Source organism: Balaenoptera acutorostrata, chromosome 2 (genome assembly GCF_949987535.1).
Source record: "Balaenoptera acutorostrata chromosome 2, mBalAcu1.1, whole genome shotgun sequence".
NCBI classification, from domain to species: domain Eukaryota; kingdom Metazoa; phylum Chordata; class Mammalia; order Artiodactyla; family Balaenopteridae; genus Balaenoptera; species Balaenoptera acutorostrata.
The window spans coordinates 106,305,870-106,319,955 of NC_080065.1; positions in this window are offsets into that span (position 1 = coordinate 106,305,870).

Sequence of the window (14,086 nt, forward strand, 5' to 3'; positions counted from 1 at the left end):
TGTATGTGTCCCTAGGTGTGAAGTGGGTCTCTTGTAGACCGCATATAGATGGGTCTTGTTTTTGTATCCATTCAGCCAGCCTGTGTCTTTTGGTTGGAGCATTTAATCCATTCACGTTTAAGGTAATTATCGATATGTGTTCCTATGACCATTTTCTTAATTGTTTTGGGTTTGTTTTTGTAGGTCCTTTTCTTCTCTTGTGTTTCCCACTTAGAGCAGTTCCTTTAGCATTTGTTGTAGAGCTGGTTTGGTGGTGCTGAATTCTCTTAGCTGTTGCTTGTCTGTAAAGCTTTTGATTTCTCCATCAAATCTGAATGAGATCCTTGTCGGGTAGCGTAATCTTGGTTGTAGGTTCTTCCCTTTCATCACTTTAAGTATATCATGCCACTCCCTTCTGGCTTGTAGAGTTTCTGCTGAGAAATCAGCTGTTAACCTTATGGGAGTTCCCTTGTATGTTATTTGTCGTTTTTCCCTTGCTGCTTTCAATAATTTTTCTTTGTCTTTCATTTTTGCCAAGTTGATTACTATGTGTCTCGGCGTGTTTCTCCTTGGGTTTATCCTGTATGGGACTCGCTGTGCTTCCTGGACTTGGGTGGCTATTTCCTTTCCCATGTTAGGGAAGTTTTCGACTATAATCTCTTCAGATATTTTCTCGGGTCCTTTCTCTCTCTCTTCTCCTTCTGGGACCCCTATAATGCGAATGTTGTTGCGTTTAATGTTGTCCCAGAGGTCTCTTAGGCTGTCTTTATTTCTTTTCATTCTTTTTTCTTTATTCTGTTCCGCAGCAGTGAATTCCACCATTCTGTCTTCCAGGTCACTTATCCGTTCTTCTGCCTCAGTTATTCTGCTATTGATTCCTTCTAGTGTAGTTTTCATTTCAGTTATTGTATTGTTCATCTCTGTTTGTTTGTTCTTTAATTCTTCTAGGTCTTTGTTAAACATTTCTTGCATCTTCTCGATCTTTGCCTCCATTCTTTTTCCGAGGTCCTGGATCATCTTCACTATCATTTTTCTGAATTCTTTTTCTTGATTGTTGCCTATCTCCACTTCATTTCATTGTTTTTCTGGGGTTTTATCTTGTTCCTTCATCTCGTACATAGCCCTCTGCCTTTTCATCTCATCTATCTTTCTGTGAATGTGGTTTTAGTTACACAGGCTGCAGGATTGTGAGTTCTATGTAATTTTATCCCACGTATAGATTCGTGTTACCACCACCACGATCAAGATACAGAACTGTCTCATCACTACAAAAGAACTCTCTCATGCTACCTGACTCTCTGTACTCACACCCATTCCCACTCCATTCCCCTCCCATCCCTAGTAACCAATCATCTGTTCTCCACCTCTACAGTTTTATATCTTTGAGAATGTTTTGTAAACAGAATCACACAGTATGTAGCTATTTGAGATTGACTTCTTTTTCAGTAAGCATAACGCCCTTGAGATCCATGGGCATGCTGCATGTAACAGTAATTCATTCCTTTTTATTACTGAGTAGTATTCCATTATATGGATGTATTAGAGTTTATTCAACCATTCACCCATTGATTGACATTTGAGTTGTTTCCAATATTTTCCTATAAATAGAGTTTCTATGAATATTTGTACACATATTTTTGTGTGCAATGAGTTTTTGTTTCTCTGAGATAAATGCCCTAGCTTGTGATTGTTGAATCCTATCATAAATACTGCAAAAAACATTTTCCAGAGTGGTGATGCCGTTTTACATTCACACTGGCAATGTATGAGAGATCAAGTTTCTCCACATCCTTGTCAGCATTTGTCATAATCACTATTTTTAATTGTAGTTGTTCTAATAGGTATGTAGTGATAGCTCATTGTGATTTTAACTAATGACGTTGAACATCTTTTCAAGCTCTTAATATTGTGTTTCCTTTTTTGTTTTAAATTTTCATTCATTTCCTTCTGTCCTTTATTTTATTCCATTCTCTCCTCCTCCTCCTCTCCTTCCCCCTCCTCCTCCTCTTCTCAGTAAACTTATTGAAGTATAACATACATATAGAAAAATCATAAGGGTACAGTGCTAGAATTTTCTCACAAAGGAAACACACCTATTAACCAGCAGTCTGATGAAGAACATTTCTATTACCCAGAAATCCCCACCCAAGGCATCCAGTATTTTGACTTCTAGCACTAGATTAGTTTCACCTGTTTTTGAACTTCATATAAATGGAATCATTCAGTATGTACTCCTTTGTGTCTGGCTTCTCTTACTCATAAGATTCATCAAGTATTCTCTTGAATCGTCTCTAAGAGTGACTGACTGCCAACTTTAGGCAGCTAATACCATGTGGAGACTCTCCAAAGTATGTTGTGGAATTAAAAGAGCCAACCAACAGTAGTTCTGATGCCTGATAAACACCAGTGACCAAATAATATTGTGGGATGATGATGATGGTGGGATGAATTCTGAATTATAAACTACTGAGCCAAACTCCTACCCTCTCCACCTTCTTGATCCACTTTTCAAGGGAGTAAGAGCTGATTTTAGGAGGGATAGCTTTGGTAGTGGGGAAGTAGATATTATCAAAAGCAAGACTAATGAGTTGGAGCAGGCATCATACTTCCCTGAGAGGTGTTGAACCATCACCATCAGCTTCTTGGCATCTCAAGAAGGGGCACTCCTAAAGGTAGAGGCCAATTGCCTGACCTGTGCCTCCTAACCCCCTCCCCCCTTTCCTCACGCTTAGCAACTCTGCTGCTATAGTTATAATTTGAAAACCCTACCTACAAGTGAGAGTGGATGAGGGAAACTTTGATGGAAGTTCTTACAGATGACAAAACTGTTCTTTGCTCCAGGAAAGACAAAGTGGCACATTGAGGGTTATTTCAGTCAAGATCCCACATGCTGCAGAGCAACTAAGCCCGTGCGCCACAACTACTGAGCCTGCACTCTAGAGCCCGCGAGCCACAACTACTGAGCCCGTGTGCCACAACTACTGAAGTCAGCATGCCTAGAGCCCGTGCTCCCAACAAAAGAAGCCACCACAATAAGAAGCCTTCTCACCGCAACGAAGAGTAGCCCCTGCTCTTCGCAACCAGAGAAAAGCCTGCGTGCAGCAACGAAGACCCAACACAGCCATAAATAAAATAAAATAAATAAATTTATATTAAAAAAAAAGATTAGTTCTTGCAGAGATAGAATGGCTGTCTCTGAATTTAATCCTTTCCTGTGTTCTTCTGAATTTTCTGTCCCTTCTGCAGATATCTTATATTGATCATCTTGGGATTCAGACTTTCCCACCCTGGATATGATTCTATCGTGAACCATTTACTGGGGCTAAAATAACACAGCTGTCTTATATCGTACTTTTTCACTATGAGGTATGTGATGTTTATCCTCTACTTTATAGAAGAGAAACTAACACTGAAAAGATAAGAAAATTTCCCAGTGACTCAGCTGGTAAGTGGCAGAGCCAGGACTTGAACCCAGGACTGATACCGAGAGCCCTACACTGTACAGCACCCTACAGCTCCCAGAAAATGGGTAGGTGGCCGAGTTGAATCCTGAGGATTCTCCTTCTCTAGTTTCAGATGTTCAATGGCAGAATGTTCTGTGATGGGTCAAAGAAAGTTGCTGTCAAAAAATTACCTAAATCATCTTAGTCCTGTCCTTACCTATGTGAGGCTTGTTCATGCATATCCAAATTCGAATGCTGACAATTATTACAAGTAACGACTAGCTTGTTACTGACAGCAATAAAATTGAGATCCATACTGTCATGTCCACAAATCAGATGACTGGGTTAATAAACATCTGGGTGAGGGAGTCACTTGCAAGCTGTGACCTTGTGCAGGTTACTATTTTCTCCATCTCTTGTTATTTTTATCTGTTAAGTGAACCTAATTGCAATACTTAAATAATCCATGTAAAGCACTTGGGTAAAGAAGAGTGTTTAGCATATAATAAGGGCTCGATTCCTGTTAGCTGCCGCCATCACCTTCATCATCATCATCATCATCATTATCACCACCACCTGGAGAATGTGTACAGGGATGCGGAGGTGATGGGAGTGGTTTTTAGTGTGACCTGAGGCCACATCGCTGGACTAAGATACCTCTGTAGTTAGTAGCTGCCTTTTCTAAGAAAATGCTTGCTGTTGAATTTTAGATTTGAAACTAAAACCATCATCCAGGCTGTTTTATGAAGAAGGAATCAGATGCACAGAGAATTTATTTAGGAGACTTAATACTTGAGGCCTTTTAAATTAGCAGTTTATATTTGAGGAAGATTCGTATTTGGAGATAAATGTTGATCTTCATTTTGAAAATATTCACTACTATCATGTTGCACCTTTCTCTTTACTTTTGAAATGTAATAACATATTCAACCAAGGGTACCAGGGCTGTGCTAATGGTTTCATCCAACCAGAGCCACATTCCGTCTTAGCAGTTCACTGGCTCCTTTCAACAATGACTCCTCTCATTCACCGGTGCCAGGCTGAGGTCATGTTCTCGGTGTATCCCAGCTCTAAGAAAGGTGACTGGTTTGTTCCTTCTGCATCACCCTTGTCCCTGGCTGTAGATTTGATACCAATTCCATGTACACTGTATGTAAACCATATGGACACCATCTGAGAAGAACCTTTCTCCTGTGTTAGCTCTTCAGCATAAGCTGAAAGCTTCTGAGCCTGCTTGCCTCTGGCTCCTTTAGTCTCTGTTATGGCTCCTTTATTTTAAATCCTGGAATTTCCAAGGTCATGGCAAAGTGAATGTGGGGAAAGAGGGATGATTGATACTTGTTACATTGCTCTGGATTCACAGGTATTGACTCTGGCATAACTTAATTGTTGAGTGAGAGATGCTTTATATTAACTCTTTAAATCTATATTTTGCCCGAACTTAGGACCTCTGCCCGTAGGTTGGCAATCGTTATCTGGCCGTGATTTTAGGAATTGTTCTGATTTCTAATGTTACGTCATGTTGTCACTCATGGGCCCAGAGTTTAGTTAAGAGTATGTGTAGTTGAGTCCCTAGGCTCATAGGGTATTAGGACCTAACATCGTTTACGTTGTGGTCATTTACATTTTGTTGCTCAGCATCCATTCTCTTTCTGTCGTTAACAACATCCTGGTTTCTCTGTAGGACAGCAGTGCCACCTCTCTCCAGCTCTCTATCCAGATGCAGATGGTAACTCTGATGACAGTTGGACACATGACCTGGGTCTGGTCAATCAGAGCATGGCCTCCCCTTTGTGCCAGTGATTGATTCAAGAATGAACATGTAATGCAGCTGTGCAATCAGGCTCAACTGTAAATCATCCTATGACTTTTGCTAGAGATACAGGGAAAGAATTCTTCTGTCTTCCCCCTGGACTTGAAACTATGAGGCTATGAGTCTGGAGCTTCTGACAGCAAATGTGCTTCCTTGAGGAGAGAGGCAGCCTGAGAAAGAAAGGAACCTGGAAAGTGGAGGGATGGAGAGATGGAGAGAAGGTGAGTCCTGATGCTATCATCTGAGGCAGTACTTCCAGCCTCACCTGCAGTCGCCTTCCCCTGGACTTCTCCAGTTTCAGGAGCCAATACATTTAATTTTTTTGCTTAAGCCAGTGTGAGTCAAGTTTCTTTACTGTAACTGAAAGAGTTCTGATTGATACAAGATGATTTCTAGGTTGGTTTTATATTCCCTGTGGAAAGTTCTTGCTCTTTTAGAGAAGGGAGAGGGAACCTAAGAAAACTTAGTGCCGGGAAACTTTGCCTAGAAACAGACTAGTTGGCACCTGACCTGGTCAGTGGAGACAGACCAGCTAGAACTCAGAATTGAAGTCTGTCCTAAAGTATCATGAGAATATATTGATTCAAATTAAGGTTTATTATTTTTAAGCATTTTCAATCACTGAAAGTATTTTGGAAGACTGCAAAGTGGCCTAAGGTTAAGAAAACAAGCTTCGTAGTTGAAGCTTGGGAATGTGATTTCATTTCTTTGAAACTTCTTTTCTTTCATTTCATTTCTCAGTTTCCTCATCTATATAATGGGCATATCCAGTGCCTATCTCAAATAATCACTAAGGCACATAAAACATTCATAGCAGGATGTCTAGTATATCCTCACTAAGTAGAAGCTATCACTCTTAACAATGCTCTGACCTTTTCCTTTTTGGATTGTGTGATGCGTCATATTATATCTTTGAGCCAGAACTGAGTCAAAATAATGTAAACTAGAAGGACAAACTCTCTAGAAAGAGGATATTAGGGTTTTTAAACATTCCTTAGGCTGACTAAAATTTGTTTGCTAGCTCTTCCAAGTTGGTAAGTAAAGGGAAATCTAAGTACTGGTTGTTTTCTTATATTTAGTGAAGGACCAAGTTATCTAACTGAGTTCCTCTTGTTTAAGGTTGCTCTAAGTTGTCAATGACAGTCCTCCTGATGGAAGTAAGAGTTCAGGCCAAGCTTTACCTCCTGGGCACTTAAAAACAAAATGAGAAAAAAAAAGATAACACAAATCAAAACCCTAATCAAAACCAATCTTTATTTAGTACCATGTGCCTGGCACTACGCTAAACTCTCTCTGTGGACCATCATGTCTCCATCACAACTCTAGAGGGTAGGAACTCTTATCACCATTTTACAGGTGAGAAAACTCAGGCTCAGAAAGAAAGGACTGTTAAAGGGCACACAGTTGGTATGTGGTGGAGCTGGGGTGGTAGCTGCCCTTTTAACCACACACACTGCTCCTTGCCTGTGCGCTCTCCAGCCTAGCAGGATGGGAGTCCTCACCCTTCAGTTCCTGAGCCCACATTTTTTCACGGTAGGTCTGAGAGCATCAGGAGACCTAGTTCCTAGGAGTCAGTACCCCCAGGATCATCCAAAAGGCTGATAGTGGGATGTTCCAGGGGCAAATGACACACTGTGGGGGCAGAACTGGATCACTCTGAGGAAAAAGAATGTCTTTCCTGGAAGAATTGTTATATTCTCGTTATATCTGCTTGCTGCTCTGAAAATTGGGAGAAGATGTCTCACTGTGGAAGGACAATCACTCTTTCCTAGTGAACCACTCAATAATTGATTTGATTACATGTGGTTAATATGGGAACCACATGTGGGTAAAAAGTATCGACTCTTTTAATTTATTTTTTTTTAAATACAATGCTGAAAGGAGGGAACAGAGATGTTTATTTGAAACAAATGATTTATTTTACATGAATTTTGTACAGATGACATGCCTTGTTCTAAGATGAATTTAAAACAGTGGTAATGAACACCCTCCATCACCCTGACCATCCTTGAAGTTTCCCCTATCACCATGATGCCTATTATCTGAGGTCATTTTTGTTGCTGTCAGATGTTATCATTGGCTTGGCTTGTCTCCCTGTGATGTGTGTGTGTGTGTGTGTGTGTGTGTGTTGTGTGTGTATGGTGGGGGGGGTGACTTGGTGACAATAGAAATTAACAAAAGGTATGAGCAGAGACTGACACAGTATTGAGCAAATGGATACTAATGATCCTCCTCACACAGCAATGACCTGGTGTGTGGTTGTGAATAGTCAGGGCCACCACACTGCACAACACCAAGGGCTCCATCTGCACTAGATTCAGACATCCAAGGTTCCCTGGAAGCCAAATGGGCCTGTGCAGGATATGATAGAGAGGGAAGGCCTGAAAAGTGGTGGAGGTAGACACATGTTACTTCTTGGCTTCCCAGAATTCATTTACACTATTTCTTTCTTTAAAAAAAAAAAAAAAAAATTATTTATTTATTTGGTTACACCAGGTCTTAGTTGCAGCAGGCTGCCTCCTTAGTTGCAGCAGGCAGGCTCCTTAGTTGTGACATGCAAACTCTTAGTTGTGGCATGCATGTGGGATCTAGTTCCCTGACCAGGGATTGAACTCAGGCCCCCTGGATTGGGAGCGTGGAGTCTTATCCACTGTGCCACCAGGGAAGTCCCCATTTACTCTATTTCTAATAGCTTCTCACATTAACTGGGAATCTACTCTTCTCCTACTCTCAATGTAGATCTAATTTCACCCCCAGCTCTAAACGTGGCCTGTGACCCAGGTCTGACCAATCAAAGCTTCATATTCCCCTGACTGCAGAGATGGATCATGACAAGCCACCGGGACTTCACGTTCCTTTGCTGAGGCTTCTGAGAGAGAGCTTGACTTAGAGACTTGGCCTGTGTACCAGGCTGGCCTGCTTCTCAGGCGTTTCTGAGCTTTTGGGGCCCAACTGTAAAATCTTGTTGACTTGAGCAGATCTAAAGCTAGGAAGGAACACTGATACAATGGCAGGAATACAAGTATGTGGTGAGTTGGAGGCATATATTTCTTCATAATAAATGAGCATTGTAGAAGAGGGACCAGTGTTCATAGCAGAAAAGTGTTAGGGAGAGGAGTTTTGGGATTGTATCATGAAACGTTCTGGATCTGAAGTCTGTTGGAAGATTCCAAGATTCAAGTTGTGACGTGTCTCCCGAGTTGCAATTAGCTCCCCCAAGCTTTCAAGATTGCTGTTGTACAGGGCCATGGCTGTATTCTCATTCCTTTAGCTAGCTGAATGTTTTCAGGCCAAAAGATTTCGCCATTGCTCTTTCTTCAGCCATCTGGAGTCATCTTCAGTCTTTAAGACATCTTGGTTATGGTTTTTCCCATCTCCCAACCTTTCTCCCAGCACCGTGACTAGATTAAGCTTTGCCTCTGACAATGTTTTTTAAAAATTCACATTTCTATTCAGTACAACACTTTGAACTCTTTGGAGAAGAGTTATCATAGAAATCTAGTAAAAGAGGGAACTCTTGCGGCAGTGATTTGATAATTTATTTTCAAGAAAAGTTTTAAATCGTAGTTTTGAAACCTGTTCTGTTGAATCCAAACAGGATTAGTAAGCATCAGTCAGGACTCAAGGAATCACATTTCTGTGGTCACAGTCATAAGTTATCTCCCATTGTATTTACTCTTCCCTGTATTTTTTGCCTGACATTCTGCCTGCAGCGTCTGACTAACTCTGATGAGGGAAAGCTATCTTATTCAGCTCTATTCATCATTTTTTTTCCCAGGCTGTGCTAACAATGAAAAAAATCCCCAAACCCCCTGTATGGTTAATTGGGTATAATGTGTTACCATTTATGAGGCTCGGAGTTTTAGAACTTCCCCAGGCGCAAAGGACTCAGCAATGATCGTGGATTATAACTGAGGATTTCTATTTATGTCATTCCAAGAAAGGTGTGTTTTCTTAGGCTCAAAGTCTGACCTTTCTCTGCTTATTGAGCGCTTACTGGTGGCCTTTGAAAGTTACTCATTGGCCACTGTATTACCTAGTTACTTTAGTGCTGTGGCAAGTTAATTCAAGAACTACTTGAGGGGCTTCCCTGGTGGCGCGGTGGTTGAGAATCTGCCTGCCAATGCAGGGGACACGGGTTCGAGCCCTGGTCTGGGAGGATCCCACATGCCGCGGAGCAACTAGGCCCACGAGCCACAATTACTGAGCCTGCGCGTCTGGAGCCTGTGCTCCGCAACAAGAGAGGCCGCGATAATGAGAGGCCCGCGCACCGCGATGAAGAGTGGCCCCCGCTCTCCGCAACTAGAGAAAGCCCTCGCACAGAAACGAAGACCCAACACAGCCATAAGTAAATAAATTAAAAAAAAAAAAACTACTTGAATCACTGAACATTGCATGTATTCTCATAAACCAGATATTTGGGCCTGGGTGGTGAATCAGAGAGCAGAGACAGGCACTGAAGGGTGTCTTCAACCATGAGACAGGAACCCACTTCTGTGTGAATCGGTATCTGGGAGCACTCCTCTGGAAAGTCAGCCTGGGACAGCACAGGAGAAGTAAGCTGCTCCCGGTTCTATTTTCTTCATCTCTACAGAGAGATCTGCAGGTATTGGGCCTGCCTTTGGCCAGAAGAAAGTCTCTCTCTGGATTATTAGAAGAGGTAAGAGTGTGGGGGGAATAGAAACAGCAAAAGTTCTGTTTTCTCCAAAATGCTAGAGCCTAGCCCTAAACATACTGAATGAGATGTTTTTGTGGCTCTTTACTCCCTCTTGTGGCGACGTGGTGCCACTGTTTTCTAACTATCGTGGACCTTCGTGTTTCCACCTGAGGCAGAAATCACCAAATTGTTTAACATATTCAGGTTGGATGTAACTATCCAATATGGCAAAGAGCAGAGGTTCCATGCTACATTTGGACACATCTCTCAGAGAGTTAAGGGATTCATCTGTTAAAAGTTGTAAATAAGCATGTAGATCCACTGTTCCCACCGAGAGATGGTTTCACAAATACTTTTTCCCCAAATGTTGGACTAGTATGGGGATTTTAGAATCTGCAGATGAGGGCTTCCCTGGTGGCGCAGTGGTTGAGAATCTGCCTGCTAATGCAGGGGACACGGGTTCGAGCCCTGGTCTGGGAAGATCCCACATGCCGCGGAGCGGCTGGGCCCGTGAGCCACAATTGCTGAGCCTGCGCGTCTGGAGCCTGTGCCCCGCGACGGGAGGGGCCGCGATAGAGAAAGGCCCGCGCACCGCGATGAAGAGCGGTCCCCGCACCGCGATGAAGAGTGGCCCCCGCTTGCCGCAACTGGAGAAAGCCCTCGCACGAACCGAAGACCCAACACAGCCAAAAATAAATAAATAAATAAATAGAATCTGCAGATGAGAAAAAGCACCAGATTTCACCCTTCCATTCCACTTGAGGGTAAATAGTATAAAGTTTCCCTACAAAAAAAAAATGTAGAATCTGAATTCATATATCCATTCCAGTGATATTTTATCAATCTGTATATAACATGATATCACCTATATACGTATTTTACTGTGAGCGTTAATAAATATTCTTTATTTTAAATTTTGCACATTGCACTTTAACATGACATCCAAACATTTCTCAAGTGGATGCCTACTTTGTAAAACCGTCTATTCAGCTCATTGTCATTTCTGTACAGAAGTATAAGTAAATATATGTGATATAATATGTGCAGTAATCCTGGAATTATTTTATTTATCAGATATTTTGGCCTCTATTCTATACTCCACTCTGCAGTACAGGGAGGAGTGGGATAAATGGCACAGTGTAATTGGGAGGTCTCTCTCGTTTAAAAACTGGAATGGAATGGGCAGCTGTACAAGAGAATGTGCCAGAAGTAGATTCTATTTTTGTAGTAAAACGAGCTGGCAGCACATTTTATAGTGCTGTGCATTGCTTTAGGATCATTCTCAAAAAGCAAAAAGAGCATCCATTTGTGTTGCTCAGTAGTCTTAGTACTCTGGTAAATTACGCTACAATGAAACGAGAGTAGACTCTTTCCAGGCACAGACTCTATAAAGGGCATCCTTTCACTGATGTGGCTGGTTGGGCATGGTCAAGGTAGCTGTAAACACTCGTCTTCCCTGGTGTGGTAGGCAAGCTCCAAGATAGCTTCTGTGATCCTCCCTCCCCCATCTTGATATTCACACCCTTGTGTAATCTCTCCCTTTTGAGTGCGGGCTGGATTTATTGATTTGCTTCCAATGAACTGCATTCCACAGCAGTAATGGGATGTTATTTCTAAGATTAGGTTTCAAAAAGACTGTGGCGTGCCAAAACTTGGAAGTAACCAAGATGTCCTTCAGCAGATGGAACGGTAAATAAACTGTGGTACATCCAGACTATGGAATATTATTTAGTGCTAAAAAGAAGTGAGCTATCAAGCCATGAAAAGACATGGAGGAACCTTAAGTGCATGTTCTAAGTGAGAGAAACCAATCTGAAAAGACTCCCCACTGTATAATTCCTACTATATGACATTCTGGAAAGGACAAAAAAGAAAAAAAAAAATGAAGACAGTAAAAAGATCCGTGGTTGCCAGGGGTTAGGGAGAAGGAGGGATGAACAGGCAGAGCACAGAGGATTTTTAAGGCAGTGACACTATTCTGTATGGTACAATAATGGAGGATACATGTCATTATACATTTGTCAAAACCAATAAAATGTACCATACCTAAACGTGGACTTTGGGTGATAATGTTGTGTCAATATAGGCTCATCTTGTAACAAATTTACCACTCTGGCAGGGGATGTCCACGGTGTGCGTAGTTGTACATGTGTCAGGGAAGGGGTTATATAAGAACCCTCTGTACTTTTTGCTCTATTTTGTTGTGAACCTAAAACTGCTCTAACAAATGAAGTCTATTAAAAAAAAAAAAAAGAGGCTATGGCTTCTGTCTAGGTGCCTTCTCTTGCTCTCTCATTTGCTCACTCTGAGGGAGGACAACTGCCAAGTTGTGAGGAGCTTTCTGGAGAGGCCCACGTGGCGAGGAACTCATGTCTCCAGCCAATAGCCAGCAAAGACCGGAGGCTTGCCCGTGGCCACAGGAGTGGGCTCAGAGTGGAGCCTCCCCCAAATGGGCCTTGAGATGACTGATGCCAGTCGACACCTTGATTACAGCCTTGTGAGAGACATTTTGAGAAACTCTGAGTTGGAGGTACCCCGTTAAACCAGGCCCAGATTTATGACTCATAGAAACTGAAATAATAAACAAATGTTTGTGATTTTAAACTGTCTAGGTTTTGTAGTAATTTGTTGTGTAATGACAGATAACGAATAAACTTGTTAAGCCACCTGTCATATACAAATGTTGAAGAGATTCTTTAATACTGAGAATTAGATGGAAAGTACTGAACCTATGGTTCACGCCAGGGACTCTACCCACGGGTAAGCATAAATATATCCAACCACCTGTGACTACAGGTTATAGTCTCTGTGTTGTTCTAGAGTAAACCTTCCGTTCCTCTGCATAAAAGGAAGAAAATTAAATTTTACTGAGCATTTACTACTTACTAGGCACTTAAATGATATCTTTTAGGAGGAGATTATGGGCAGTTAAAAAATTTATCCAAGTCTATGAAGATAGAAAGAGAAGAAGATGGGATTAAAATCGAGGTGTCGGACCTCCCTGGTGGCACAGTGGTTAAGAATCCACCTGCCAGTGCAGGGGACATGGGTTCGATTCCCTGGTCCGAGAAGATCCCTCAGGCTGCAGAGCAACTGAGCCCGTGCGCCACAACTACTGAAGCCCGCGCACCTAGAGCCCCTGCTCTGCAACAAGAGAAGCCACCGCAATCAGAAGCCCAGGCACTGCAGCGAAGAGTAGCCCCCGCTCGCCACAACTAGAGAAAGCCTGCACGCAGCAACGAAGACCCAATGCAGCCAAAAATAAACAAATAAAATAAATAAATAAATAAATAAATAAATAAATAAATTCATTTAAAAAAAAATCGAGGTGTCACTTCCAAGTAAAAATAACTTGTATCACTCTTTCCAGAACTTTTCCTTGCATTTTCTCATTCTATATTTTCCACTAATCTGTGTTAAATCATTAGGCTTTCCTCACAGTCTACAGTCATAGTGGGGTATTTTATACACATTTTTCTCAGTAACTGATAGAACAAGCAGGCAAAATATCAGTAAGGATATAAAAGGCTTGAATAATATGATCTGCAAACTTAACCTAATAGCCATGTATAGAAGCCTGAGCCCCAGACTGCAAATCGCACATTCTTTTCAAATATACATGGAATCTTTACTAAAATTGAATCAAATTTTACTAAAATTGGGTCATAAAGCCAACCTCAATATGTTTAAAAGGATTGAAATCAGAGTATGCTCTCTGATAATAAGGCATTCAGCTCAAAATCAACAACAAAAAGATTACTAGGAAATCCCCATATATTTGATATGAAGAAATATACCTGTAAATAACTCATGCATCCAGAAAGAAATGATCATGGAAATTAGAGAACATTTTAAGCTGGAAAATCTCAAAGTTTTCTAGGAGTAAAAAGTTTTCTAGGAGGAAAAGAGAAGCAAGGTTGTGGATTATAATGATGAGTCATGGTGTCTAAGCAAGACAGAGAGGAAGACAGAAAGAGGCTCTGGGTGTCCAGAGAGACACGGAGGGACACATTGGAAGTTGCCATGATAGGGAAGGATTCTGCAGCGGGAGTACTTGAGCTGGAAAGGTTTGGATGTGAGATTGCCAAAGTGGTAACTGGTAACGAACGTGTCCAGGGTGTGACTATAGCAAAAAGTTGCCAAAGCTGACTGGATAAAAAAGTCACTGGAAGTCAGGGCATTAAGCAACTAGGA